We start from the raw sequence: 14,219 nt of genomic DNA, 5'->3' as shown, positions 1-14,219 counted from the left end.
GTGCCGAGGTGGCCAGGGGCAGAATGGCGCTGGTTTCCCCCAGGAGCGGTGAGTGGAACCTCCATCTCAGCTCCTTGTTGCGGTGGGGTCGGAGACGCCGAGCGTCACTTCCGGCGGAACCGCGTCATCACTGCGTGCCGAGACTTCCGGTTCCGGGTCTCTAAAGGTACAAGGAGGAGAGGGAGAGCCAGCGCTGTGCCTGTGAAGCCCGACCAGCGTCCAGCAATACCGGACTAGCGGCGGGATCGGGAGCATCAGAGGGGGACCATGGAGGCTATTCCCCAGGATACTCCGGCGGAGACAGGCACCAGCCAATCCCAGGTAGGCTGCTGGGCATGCTATTACTCTGGTGGAGTGGTGGTGTTTGTAGGCTGGGTCCTGTAGTGCCCCACGGTGGCGGTTTACTCACAGTGAGATTGTTTGCACTTGGTGATTGAAGGAGGGACATGGGGCTGACGCTAAGAAATCCTTTGTCTTCTTATTTCAGGCTAAAGATATCCCAAGGGAAGACAAGACAGGCCGCAAAAAGTGTCCTAATTGTGGGAATAGGTTGTCCTCTGGCTCTAACAAAGCCCTATGCAAGCAATGCATTGCAAGCTTGCTTAAATCTGAGGCAGATTCCCCTTTAGCAAAGTTTTTGGGCTCCTTTAAAGAGGAAATGGCGTCGACCTTTAAGTCCCTCCGGGAGTTAATCACTGACGTGGGATCAGCTGCAGCTGCCTCCACGAGTAAAGCAACTATAATCTCTTCCTCACCATGCCTTACAACACCCAGCTCAGGGGAGCCCCGTATGATCAGGGAGCCTAGCCCCACGTTGATTAGCCCCGATTCCTCTGACACTGACTCGGGTCAGGAAGAGGATCAAGTAACATCCAAAGCCTCAAAGTATAGATTGTCTCTTGAGGAAGTAGATGAGCTAATGGGGGCTATCTATGATACGCTGGAAATTGAGGAGGAAGAAACTCAGTTATCTAGACATGATCAAATGTATGAGGCTCTGGGGAAAAAGAAAGCAAGGGTTTTCCCTATACATAAGGTGCTTTCTGACCTTGTCCTTAAGGAGTGGTCTGAACCAGATAAAAAGGTTTTCTTTCCTAAATCCCTTAAGAGAAGGTTCCCTTTTGATGAGAGCCCAGAGGCGGTCTGGAATAAAAATCCTAAACTAGACGCCCCTTTGTCCAAAATCTCAAAACAAGCTGATCTGGCTTTTGAAGATATGGGTCACCTGAAAGATCCAATGGACAGGAGAACTGACATTGTCTTGAAGAGGGCCTGGGATGCCTCTATGGCAGGCTTAAAACCAGCTCTAGCCACTTCTTGTGTAGCTAGAAACCTGGAGTTCTGGTTGTCGCAACTTCAAGAACATTTAAAAGCAGGCACTCCTAGGGGGGAGCTTCTGAAATCCTTCCCTATGCTTTTTAAGGCCACCAGTTTCATCTCTGACGCCTCCACGGACTCCGTAAAATTTGCGGCTAAGTCAGCAGCACTTTCAGTGGCAGCAAGGAGGTCAGTATGGATGAAAACCTGGGGGGGAGACACGGCGTCTAAGACCCGCCTGTGCAGCGTCCCTTTTACAGGAGACTTAGTCTTCGGGCCTGAATTAGACTCCGCCTTAGAAAGGACGGCGGATAAAAAGAAAACCTTTCCCGCAAAAAAGAAAAATTTTCAAAGAAAAATTTTTCGTCCCTTTAAAGAACCCTCTAAACCAGAGAAGAGTTCAATCCCCAAAAAACATTGGTCGGGGCATAAAGGGAAAGGAAAAGGGGGCATACTGTTTAGCCGCCCCAATCAGGATCCCAAACCCCAGTGATGCCAGGGTCCCTGTGGGAGGAAGATTAAGCCAATTCCTTCCACAATGGGAAGAGACAACTTCAAACGAATTTGTCTTAAACATAATAAAAAGGGGTCATGCGCTGGAGTTTCACAGCCGCCCTCCTTCAAAGTTTGTAGTGACAAAACTTCCAAGTCACTCAGAAAAGGCCAGGGCCTTACCCTTACTGATAGGGGAGATGGTGGATCAAGAAGTATTGACACCAGTCCCTATACAGGAACAAGGAGACGGTTTTTACTCTCACATTTTTGTAGTAAAAAAGCCGTCAGGAAGATTCAGATTAATTATGAATCTCCGACCATTGAATCGCTCCATCCGTTACAAGAGATTTCGGATGGAGTCCATTTACTCCATAAAGAATCTCCTGCAGAAAGAGATGTTTATGGCTACCCTGGATTTAAGGGATGCTTATCTGCATATTCCAATAAAGGAGGAATGCCAGAAATTCCTTCGAATGGCAGTACAGATAGACACAAGGGTTTACCACTTTCAGTGCCGAGCGCTTCCCTTCGGGCTGTCATCCTCCCCAAGAATCTTTACCAAAGTTCTCGGAGAGGCTTTAGTTCCACTGAGGCTTCAGTCAGTCTCAATTATTCCCTACCTAGACGATCTACTCCTAACAGCACGCTCGGAGAGTCGTCTTTCTCAGGATCTGGAGTTGACTCAACTCAGCCTGAGTCGGTTAGGGTGGATTGTCAGCCAGGAGAAATCCAAGACAACCCCAACACAGGAGATCCTGTATCTGGGTTACTGGATCAAGTCAGTAGATCAAAAAATTATACTGCCGGAAGAAAAGATTTTGAATCTGTGGCAGAGAATATCTTTTCTTCAATGCAGCCCCAAATGTACAGTGAGGGAAGTAATGTCGGTCTTAGGTCTTATGACAGCAGCCATTCCAGCCGTACAATGGGCCAGGTTCCACCAAAGAGACCTTCAGGGGTTTCTGCTAGAACAATTAAGGGGCAGAGATCTGGAGGAGGAAGTTTTGATCCCCTCAAGGATAAAACGCTCCCTCTGGTGGTGGAAGGACAGGGAGAACCTGAACAAAGGGGTTCATTGGGTCCTTCCTATCAATTCAACACTGACAACAGATGCGAGCAGTTGGGGCTGGGGAGCCCACCTCGGCTCAAGCTGGGTCCAGGACAAGTGGACCCCGGAAGAGAAATGTTTCTCTTCCAACTGGAAAGAGCTAACAGCAATCCTGAGAGCGGTCTTAGCCTTTCACCCCACAATACAGGGTCACCATCTACAAGTCCGTTCAGACAATATGACGGCTGTAGCATACATAAACAAACAGGGAGGTACCAAAAGTCCTCGTTTGATGGTAGTAGCCAGACGCATTTTCCAGTGGGCAGAAGCCAATCTGGAATCCATTTCTGCAGTCCACCTGAAAGGGGAGCTGAACAACACGGCGGACTTCTTGAGTCGACAAAAGATTTCGAACCAAGAATGGTCCTTACACCCAGAGGCATTCAATCTCATAACAAATCACTGGGGAAAACCAGAGGTAGACCTTTTTGCGAACAAAAACAATGCAAAGGTTCCAAATTTTTTCTCGCTAAACCCAGGAGATCGGCCCCTGGCTGTAGATGCCTTGCAAGCTCCATGGTCTTTCAGTCTGGCGTATGCTTTTCCCCCTCTTCATCTCATTCCGAGGGTCCTAGCAAGATTCCTCAAGGAAAAAACCTGTTTGATTCTAGTAGCACCGTTTTGGCCCAGGAGACCATGGTTCACAACGTTGCTACAATTGACAGATTGTCCACCTCTAAGGCTTCCCTACAGACAGGACCTCCTGTCGCAGGGACCTCTTTACCATCCACAGGTCGCCACACTGAAGCTTTCGGCGTGGTTACTGAGGAGGAAATCTTAAAGAGTAAGGGCCTGACAGATGAGGTAATTGCGACCTTACTACAGAGTCGCAAACCAGTCACGAGGGCTATTTACAAAAAAGTCTGGCAAAAATTTAATAGCTGGTTGAATAGCCGTGACATAAACACGGCTAATATTCTACAGTTTTTTCAGGAAGGTGTAAACAAGGGTTTAACCCTAAGTACCATTAAGGTACAGATAGCTGCCTTAAGTGTGTACCTAGATGAACGTTTACAGGAAAATCCTTTTGTCGCTAGATTCTGTAAGGCAGTCGCTAGACGCAAGCCAGTCAGAGTCACCAAAGTCCCATCCTGGGATTTAGCAGTTGTACTAAAAGCTTTCTTGGGGTCACCCTTTGAGCCTATCTCGGAGGCCTCCTTAAGGCTTGTTACATTTAAGACAGTACTCCTGGTGGCAATCACTTCAGCCCGTAGGGTCAGTGAAATCCAAGCCCTTTCCATCAGGGAACCTTTTCTACAGATCCTAGAAGACAGAGTCATTCTAAAGACAGACCCTGGGTTCTTACCAAAGGTAGCATCTAGCTTCCATAGGTCCCAAGATATTGTCCTTCCCTCATTTTGTCAAAATGCAGCAAATGAGAAAGAGGAACGTTTTCATTTATTGGATGTAAGGAGGTGTATTCTAGAATACCTTAAAGTAACAAATCCATTCAGAATTTCAGACTCCCTTTTTGTCCTTTTCTCCGGACAGCGTAGGGGACAGAAAGCTTCAAAAGTAACCATAGCTAGATGGATTAGGCTAGCTATAGCAGAGGGGTATAAGGCCTTGAATAGAGATCCTCCTGAGGGTGTTAAAGCTCACTCCACAAGAGCGTTGTCTGCATCCTGGGCAGAAAGAGCTGGTGCCACCCCGGAGCAGGTATGTAAAGCAGCCACATGGTCAAGCTTTTCCACCTTTACAAGGCATTACCGACTGGACTTAATGTCTAGTCAGGATCAGGCCTTTGGGAGGAAAGTCCTCCAGGCCGTGGTCCCCCCCTAATCTGGTAAGTACTTGGGGATCCTCTCAAGGGCTGTCCTGGAAGAACACTTGGGAAAACTGGAGTTAGTACTTACCGGTAACTCCTTTTCCGGTGGTCTTCCAGGACAGCACGATCCCACCCTTTATTTGATTATAATGATGTACTAATGTTATTACCTGTTATGGTTTATATGTTTTTCAGTTCCATCCTTCGGTTCTTGGTGAATGACTGACCAGGGACCTGAGGGACCGCCTTTTGAACTGTGGCAATGTGTTTCCTGGGTCGATGGGAGGAGCTCCATCTCTCAAGGGCTGTCCTGGAAGACCACCGGAAAAGGAGTTACCGGTAAGTACTAACTCCAGTTTTTTGGTAATGTTTGAAGCAGTCCCTGTAAGTCTCACTAGTTGTACCAGTAAATTTAGAGGCTAAAATGTCAAATTGAAGGTACACTAGGGAAGAGGCCTACACATTTCTGAGCATGACAGATGAGAGTGAAGTGGAAGTCACCCATATGTCAGATTCAGGCTCAGTATTCAAACCTGTAGACAGCACCCGTAGAGAGCAGTGGCACCCTGACAGATAGCTCTGACAAAGGAGTAATGGTCCCTGCCAAGGTGAGGCGTACTCGATCCTGTTCTGCTGTTGAGGTAAAAGAACCCCAGGAGCAGAGAGCCAGTACTAGTGCCGCTCATCCTACTGGTGAACTGGCAAGCACCAGCGGCCTAGTACACTCTGGTTGTAGTCAAACCAGCAATAAAGTATCGAATGGTGACGTGGCAAGTCCCATAAGTGCAGTTAGGCTGGTGTGGTGGCTAGCACAAGTAGAGACCCGCAGCCACCAAGAAGACAAGGACGGGCCCATCGAGCCCTTCCTGCTACATTGGCCAATCCTAATTGGGAGCCCACCACTTTTGCAGCATCCGTACTTCCTCCATTCACTGACCAACCCGGAATTCAGGTGGAAACAGTTGATTTTACGTCACTTGATTTTTATTCACTGTTTTTCACGAAAGATCTTTATAGATCTATTGTGGACCAAAGCAATTTATATGCTGGTCAATTCATTGCCGCTAATCTCCATTTGACCCTTACCAGAGAATGGAAACCTATTACGGTTTCTGAAATATAAAAATCAGAATTGTGCGAGGTATAAATTAAATCCGCTTAATAGTAGCCAACATCCCAACATGAAATACTATAGAAGTTTTCCCCTTAAAAAAGGCGGGACTTTTTAGGCATAGACTGTGACACCAATTTATTTGGTAAAAATATATAAAAAAATAATTTTATTTCAACATAGAAAGAAAAAACAAAGAATAATATATTAACATACATTTCCAAACAGGAGAAAGGGACACATTACTTCCTCCATGTGCATATATTTATAGAACCAGAAAACATTTGCTTCCTACATCTTATTCCAAAGGAACAGACTTCTATGACATTGTATATAGGCGTATTCAAAGCATTCTACAAACAAGGTCAAATTGCGTTAATATTGTGCATCCAATGTAACCTACGCGTTACGGAGTTATCTTACTCCTTCGTCAGGGATGATCCATTTTAGCACACTTAAATTTACAAAAAATAGTAGAATCTATAAAAAAAACATAAGAAATAATTATATATACATACAATTTCAAAAAAAAAAAAAAAAAAAAAACAACGCACCACTAAAACGCACCCCCTATATATACGATCTTCACTCCAAGATGCAGGTCTAGGCTCATAATGAGGGGGAGATGTTTGACCACCTTCTTGGATGGGAACCGGGACCACAGTGATAGGCGGACTGTAAGGGAGGAGGTGTACAAGTAAAGTAAATGCATGTCAAATTTTCACATGTCTAGATTTTAAATAAGTATTGCATGCATTTTACTACAGCGCCAATAATGGCAGATTAAGGTTCTATATGCTAACCCTCTTGTATGACTTCCGTCATTACAATTGTACTAAGAGGGAAACACCCCTAAAGAAAGGGGGGAACTTTATCTAAAAAAAAAAAAGCTATCTTATAGTGATCATTTCTAAAGATAATAATATTGCAAAATCTTTTAAAAATCTTACCCAAAAGCGTTTCATAGTAGTTTGCTGTGTCCCGAAGAGAAAACACCCGAGATTCCCATGTTAGAATTGTTAAAACGAGATGCCCAAATGTTGCAACTCTTTTAAATGTTTAAGACAATCTATTTGGCTTAAAGTCGCCGCAATCTCTCTGTAGTCCAAGGATTTTGGTGCTATGGGAGAAAAAGATTCCCCCCAGAGATAGACGTGTCAGGTCCAGCCTAAAATGGGAAGGACAGTTATATCCGTTAGTTCCCCTTCATTTTTCCATAAGGCTGCATACAGACCGACATAAAAAAGTATATATTTCCTTACCTTAAATTGTATCTCTCAGCAAGTCACCTCCTCCATGGCCATTGCAGACTGATAACAGACTGCTCCTGGCCCATTAAAGTATCTCACCGCCCCACCTCCTTCCCTCCCCTTCCAGGTGAAGTAAATATTACTCACCTGTGAGTCCTATCACCTAAGCGCGGTCCCCCGGGTGTGCGGCGCACGACTTCGCCCCATGCCCACATCCAAAATGGCGCCGTGGGAGGAGTGACATGCGTCACGCTCCCACCGACACGCATGCGCCGATCGTGCCTTAGCTCTGGAGTTGGCCAGACAGTGTTGTTCACTAAACTACATCCCCCAGGAAGCACAGCGCCAGCAAAAATGTCAGCAACTGCACATTCATGTAGGATGTGTAAACGCATTTAACCTCACGTTCGTCCGAGATGTCTATAGGGCGAGCGTGGGTGGAAAACCTAGGGAGACAGAGGAACGGGAAGCTGGGGTTATCAGACCCACATCCCATTTCTGTTACAGGTATACCGATGAGCGAGAAAAAAAGGCCACCAGGGGGGAAAAACAAAAGGTACCTGCCAACCAAGGGCAGGCTTCTCCCCTCCATAGTGGCCTTAGCGTGCCGGGATCCCATCCACAAGAGCCCCATGGTGTTCAAAGAGCCAAAATTCACCTAATCGAGGGGGGAAGAAAAGTACATTTAAAAAAAAAAAAAAAAAAAAAAAAAAAAAAGGCTACTGCATTAGGATTAGAACTAAGTGAGGGATATTGGTCTGATTTTTTTCTTTAATAGGGATTTAGTTTTTTTTCGCCCTTTCTTCTAAATTGCCCTCTTGTATGGATAAAAGTTTTTCAATATCAAGGCTGTCAATTAAGTCAGCCTGATCATCGTTTTCATCGAGGAGAGAGACCAGTAAGTTGATCGCATTTTCCTCCTCCTTACTCAATTATTTATCTGAATCAGATGTCTCGTTATACATATTTTTTAAAAGAAGTTTTCTTATAAAGAGGTTGAGGTCCCTTGCTACCTCAAATTTATTCAAATTTTCATTTGGGCAGAATCCCAGACCCTTCAGAAGTACTTCTGTTTCTAGATTGGTTAAAGTGTAAGAAGATAAATTAATTATATTCATCTGTGTATATAAAGGAATTATCATAGAGTAATTTATGTAGTTGTCGGCACATACGCCATTTTGTTCCCTTTGATTATATTTGGGCTTGGGCGGCTTGGAAAAGAAGAAGAGGAAAAGATAAGTGCCATAGGGGTGGAGTTCGTGTCTCTGCGATCAGTGTATTGTCGTAAGTTAGTGCAATCTTGTGCCTCTTCACAGGGGGAAATAGAAGAAAGTTCTACAGAGATCTCTCTCTGTGAATTACCTGTCACCGAAAGATTAGATGTGCCCGAAGTCTGTGAGATCGGTGTTGGATGTGTGTTGTGTCCTCGTAGTGATTTTTTTACTGATTGTTTTTCTAGCAACTTACTTAAAGGAAAAAATAAAGTGGTAAGATCGGACTCAAGCCGTTCAGTCTTACCAAAATTTGTCAAATAACCTGCCATTCGCGTGTCCCAGTCTTTGCCCCTAAAGTTCGCCATCTTATGGAAGAAAAAAAAAAAGGGTAGGGGGGAAAAGAGAAGGAAGGGACTATAATTCTATATAAAAGGATTGGCATTTGCTGCCCAAAAAGATAAAAATCAGAATTGTGCGAGGTATAAATATGTATAACGAGACATCTGATTCAGATAAATAATTGAGTAAGGAGGAGGAAAATGCGATCAACTTACTGGTCTCTCTCCTCGATGAAAACGATGATCAGGCTGACTTAATTGACAGCCTTGATATTGAAAAACTTTTATACATACAAGAGGGCAATTTAGAAGAAAGGGCGAAAAAAAACGAAATCCCTATTAAAGAAAAAATCTGACCAATATCCCTCACCTAGTTCTAATCCAGTAGCCTTTTTTTTTTATGTACTTTTCTTCCCCCCTCGATTAGGTGAATTTTGGCTCTTTGAACACCATGGGGCTCTTGTGGATGGGATCCCGGCACGCTAAGGCCACTATGGAGGGGAGAAGCCTGCCCTTGGTTGGCAGGTACCTTTTGTTTTTCCCCCCTGGTGGCCTTTTTTCTCGCTCATCGGTATACCTGTAACAGAAATGGGATGTGGGTCTGATAACCCCAGCTTCCCGTTCCTCTGTCTCCCTAGGTTTTCCACCCACGCTCGCCCTATAGACATTTCGGACGAACGTGAGGTTAAATGCGTTTACACATCCTACATGAATGTGCAGTTGCTGACATTTTTGCTGGCGCTGTGCTTCCTGGGGGATGTAGTTTAGTGAACAACACTGTCTGGCCAACTCCAGGGCTAAGGCACGATCGGCGCATGCGTGTCGGTGGGAGCGTGACGCATGTCACTCCTCCCACGGCGCCATTTTGGATGTGGGCATGGGGCGACGTCGTGCGCCGCACACCCGGGGGACCGCGCTTAGGTGATAGGACTCACAGGTGAGTAATATTTACTTCACCTGGAAGGGGAGGGAAGGAGGTGGGGCGGTGAGATACTTTAATGGGCCAGGAGCAGTCTGTTATCAGTCTGCAATGGCCATGGAGGAGGTGACTTGCTGAGAGATACAATTTAAGGTAAGGAAATATATATACTTTTTTATGTCGGTCTGTATGCAGCCTTATGGAAAAATGAAGGGGAACTAACGGATATAACTGTCCTTCCCATTTTAGGCTGGACCTGACACGTCTATCTCTGGGGGGAATCTTTTTCTCCCATAGCACCAAAATCCTTGGACTACAGAGAGATTGCGGCGACTTTAAGCCAAATAGATTGCCTTAAACATTTAAAAGAGTTGCAACATTTGGGCATCTCATTTTAACAATTCTAACATAGGAATCTCGGGTGTTTTCTCTTCGGGACACAGCAAACTACTCTATGAAACGCTTTTGGGTAAGATTTTTAAAAGATTTTGCAATATTATTATCTTTAGGAATGATCACTATGAGATAGCTTTTTTTTTTTAGATAAAGTTCCCCCCTTTCTTTAGGGGTGTTTCCCTCTTAGAGGGTTAGCAAATAGAACCTTTATCTGCCATTATTGGCGCTGTAGTAAAATACATGCAATACTTATTTAAAATCTAGACATGTGAAAATTTGACATGCATTTACTTTACTTGTACACCTCCTCCCTTACAGTCCGCCTATCACTGCGGTCCCGGTTCCCATCCAAGAAGGTGGTCAAACATCTCCCCCTCATTATGAGCCTAGACCTGCATCTTGGAGTGAAGATCGTATATATAGGGGGTGCGTTTTAGTGGTGCGTTTTTTTTTTTTTTTTTTTGAAATTGTACGTATATATAATTATTTCTTATGTTTTTTATAGATTCTACTATTTTTTGTAAATTTAAGTGTGCTAAAATGGATCATCCCTGACGAAGGAGTAAGATAACTCCGTAACGCGTAGGTTACATTGGATGCACAATATTAACGCAATTTGACCTTGTTTGTAGAATGCTTTGAATACGCCTATATACAATGTCATAGAAGTCTGTTCCTTTGGAATAAGATGTAGGAAGCAAATGTTTTCTGGTTCTATAAATATATGCACATGGAGGAAGTAATGTGTCCCTTTCTCCTGTTTGGAAATGTATGTTAATATATTATTCTTTGTTTTTTCTTTCTATGTTGAAATAACATAATTTTTTTTATATATTTTTACCAAATAAATTGGTGTCACAGTCTATGCCTAAAAAGTCCCGCCTTTAAGGGGAAAACTTCTATAGGTTTCTGAAATATAAGACCTTTCTGGGCCTATCCCTCCTTATGGGCTTAACTAAAAAGAGTGTGTTGCGGTCATATTGGTCCACTGACCCAATTCATCATATGCCCGTGTTCTCTACCTCCATGGCCAAGGCTAGATATGAACAGATCATGCATTTTAATGACAATGAACACTGTTGTCCTCGGGGTGACCCTAAATATGATCGGCTCCACAAAATTTGGTCCCTCGTAAACCACTTCAACCAATAGTTTTCAGCCTCGTTTACTCCCGATCAAGCCGTCTGCATTGATGAGCCCCTGATTAAGTTTTCTGGCTGCTTGTCTTTCAAAAAGTATCTTCCCAGCAAGCATGCCAGATATGGTATCAAGATGTATAAGCTCTGTGACAGGGCCACAGGCTATACTTATTGTTTTATGGTTTACGAGGGAAAAGATTGTCACGTGGAGCCAGAGAAAACTGCCCAGACTACATAGGGAGTGCTGGTAAGACTTGGTGTCACCCTTATTCGGAAAGGGGTACCACTTGTACGTGGACAATTATTACACAAGCGTGCCACTTTTTAGTCACCTGTTTGAATTGGATTTGGAGCATGTGGCACCGTGCGATCTAATCGCCGGGGTTACCCCAGCGGCTTGTAGATTCCCGTCTTAGGCTGGGGGAGAGAGCCTGCTTGAGAAGTAATAATTTTCTCTCAGTGAAGTAGAGAGATAATCGTAATGTTTTCGTTCTATCCTCCCTTCGCCCAGACACGGCAGTCCAAATTCAAACGGCGACTGGTGTTGTGGAGAAACCCCTCTGTGTCCATGAATAAAACCTTAATATGGGAGGGGTGGACCTCAATGACCAGTTGATGGTGCTGCACTTAATTGCCCGTAAGGCCAGAGGCTGGTATAAAAAAGTGTCTGTATACTTATTCCAATTGGCTCTGCTGAACGCTTATGTGTTATACAAAGCGTTAGGACGACTTGGATCCTTCCTTAAATTCCAGGAAAAGATGGTCACAGCCCTTTTGTTTCCAGACGGTGCTGTGCCCCACTTTCCCAATGCAAATGCAGTAAGTCGGCTGCATGAGAGGCATTTTCCATATGTCCTTCCTGGTACCCCTACCCAACGACAAGAAAAATTTATGTCTGTTAGGAAACGTGGATAAAGGTGTGACACCCACTATTATTGTCCCTCCTGTCCAGACCATCCTGGTCTTTGCATCAGTGAATGTTTTGAATGCTACCACAAATTAGTGGAATATTAGCGTAGGGTACAGCACTGCACAGACTAGGACCCACTTTCACAGGGTCTCCAAAGATGCCATGGAATTTGGAGAGACCTGAACCTGGAATCAAACCGTTACAGTTACAAATAAAAGTGTAAAAATCAAAACAAAAAAAAAAAACACAAAAAATAAATAAAAAAGACAAAAATTGTTGTTTTATTGTTCTCTCTCTCTCTATTCTCTCACTTGTTCTGCTCTGTTTTACTGTATTCTATGCTTAACTGCAATATTTTATTGTTACTATGTTTTATCATGTTTGCTTTTCAGGTATGTAATTCTTTTATACTTTACTGTTTACTGCGTTTTATTATTAACCTTTTTTTTTTTCAAGTACGCCAGTCAGCTGCAGCACTGATTTATTTATCTTGACAGCAACAGCGTTTGCTTCCCTGATACGTAAATCAGTGACTGCAGCGCAGTAGAGGTTATTTTACCATCACAGTTAAAAAAAGAAAGAGCATATATTGTGGCAGGTGCAGCACTGTGAAGTGCCTTATGCGCTGTGGCATTAGAAGAATTTTAATCTCTGACCTTTAAGTCCAAACAGGACTATCTCTTAGCCCTTGTACACACGGTTGGACATTGAAGGAAAATGTCCGATCGGACCATGTTGTCGGATAATCCGACCGTGTGTGGGCTCCATCAGACTGTTTCCGTCGGAATATCCGACCAACAATGTTTTAGAGCAGGGCTATAAAATTTTCCAACAACATGATCCGATCGGACTTTGTCCAATCGTTTGTAGAGAATTCCGATCGGACAAAGTGCCACGCATGCTCAGATCAAATTCCTAGACCAAAGCTATTGGCTACTAGCCTGAATGTAGTCCCGTCGTAACGAAAAATAACGTCATCACGTTCCGAACGATCGGATTTTCCGACAACTTTGTCCGACCGTGTGTATGCAGCACCAGTTTCGGACAAAATCTGTCAGACAAAATTTGACGGATTTTGTTGTCGGAATGTCCAACTGTGTGTACAAGGGCTGACTCTATAATTCCTCTTCACCATTCTATGGAAGCAGTAGGTTTAAAGAATACCAACCTCTATGATATCTTCTTTATTAACTTCAGCTTTTCTTCATATATAACACTGACAATTTAGCAGCAGGCAGTGCACGTACCAACCTGTGTTGAATAAAGCATAACAAACAGTGGTGCAACTGTTCAATCTTCAGTCATTCTACATAAAATGGTAGATATATTTCTCTCTTCAGTATCTGTACTTTCACTTTAAAAACTTTAGACTCTTTATGATCTCTCTGAGAGGTATATCTAAGGCTCAAAAAATAGTTTTGTTTGCTTGAACGTTTGCTATGGTGTCTGCTTGCTTGTTTGTTTGATAATGCTGGTTTGTTTGTCTGGTTTGGTGGAACTACAAGTGAACACATAACTAGTTCAGTATACAGTTCTAATCACATTATTTAACAATAGTAACATATATAACTGTATTAAATACCTATTTTGGACACTTGCCTCCATAAAACTGAACTCTGTTGGATCTTTAATCTGTGCAGATCCTCTCTCTCTGGTGTAATGAGTTCTAGCCATGTGCTGGGTAATTTGCATACAAAATAACAAGTGTAAGGCTGGCTGTGATTGGCCAAGACTCTTGATCAGTGTGAGATTGGCTGTGATTGGCCAAAACTCCTGATGAATCACAAAGGTTTAACTCTATGCTTTTTGGTTTCAATTCTGCTGTGTCTTTGAACTTACCTTTTACTGTCATATAATGAACCTTACAAGGCATATGTTTCTTGTTTGCTTCTGTGAACACAATATACAACTGTTATATGACATTCGTATATAAAGTCACATATAAATAACTCTGTTTATATGCTCACACGTGAGAGATAAAAACTGTATTAAAGTTATTAGCAGGTCCATCTGTATATGCATGTAAATCACATTAGCAACCTAGGACAGGTTTTAGCTGGCCAGCTACATATATGTCGAAGCATGAAGGCAGGGCTGGAGGCGGAGGGGCAGGGTCGGAGGGGCGATTTGCACCTAACATTAGGGGCGGATTTCCCCCATGCTTTGGCTTATATTTTTTACTCTTTTTTTTCTGGCACAGATTGTTGTTTTATTGAGTTAATGTTTTATTGTTACCATTGTTTTCGTTTCAGGT

The 14,219-nt window shown here is 43.5% G+C and overlaps 1 long non-coding RNA gene across 1 annotated transcript in view; it reads right to left on the bottom strand.

Annotated features, from left to right (window-relative positions):
- The window catches only part of LOC143998231 (uncharacterized), a 96,982-nt gene extending 83,346 nt beyond the window's left edge, over positions 1–13,636 (bottom strand). The window contains exons 1-2 of the long non-coding RNA XR_013277795.1: positions 13,548–13,636; positions 13,134–13,216 (exon numbers count right to left, since the gene is read on the bottom strand). This is a non-coding gene — a long non-coding RNA (uncharacterized LOC143998231). The remainder of the gene's footprint in view (positions 1–13,133; positions 13,217–13,547) is intronic.
- Between the last annotated feature and the right edge of the window lie 583 nt (positions 13,637–14,219).

This window comes from Lithobates pipiens, unplaced genomic scaffold (assembly GCF_037356315.1).
Source record: "Lithobates pipiens isolate NorthernLeopardFrog02 unplaced genomic scaffold, aLitPip1_a1.2 Scaffold_19, whole genome shotgun sequence".
Lineage (NCBI taxonomy): Eukaryota > Metazoa > Chordata > Amphibia > Anura > Ranidae > Lithobates > Lithobates pipiens.
This window is presented reverse-complemented; position numbering and strand designations above follow the sequence as displayed.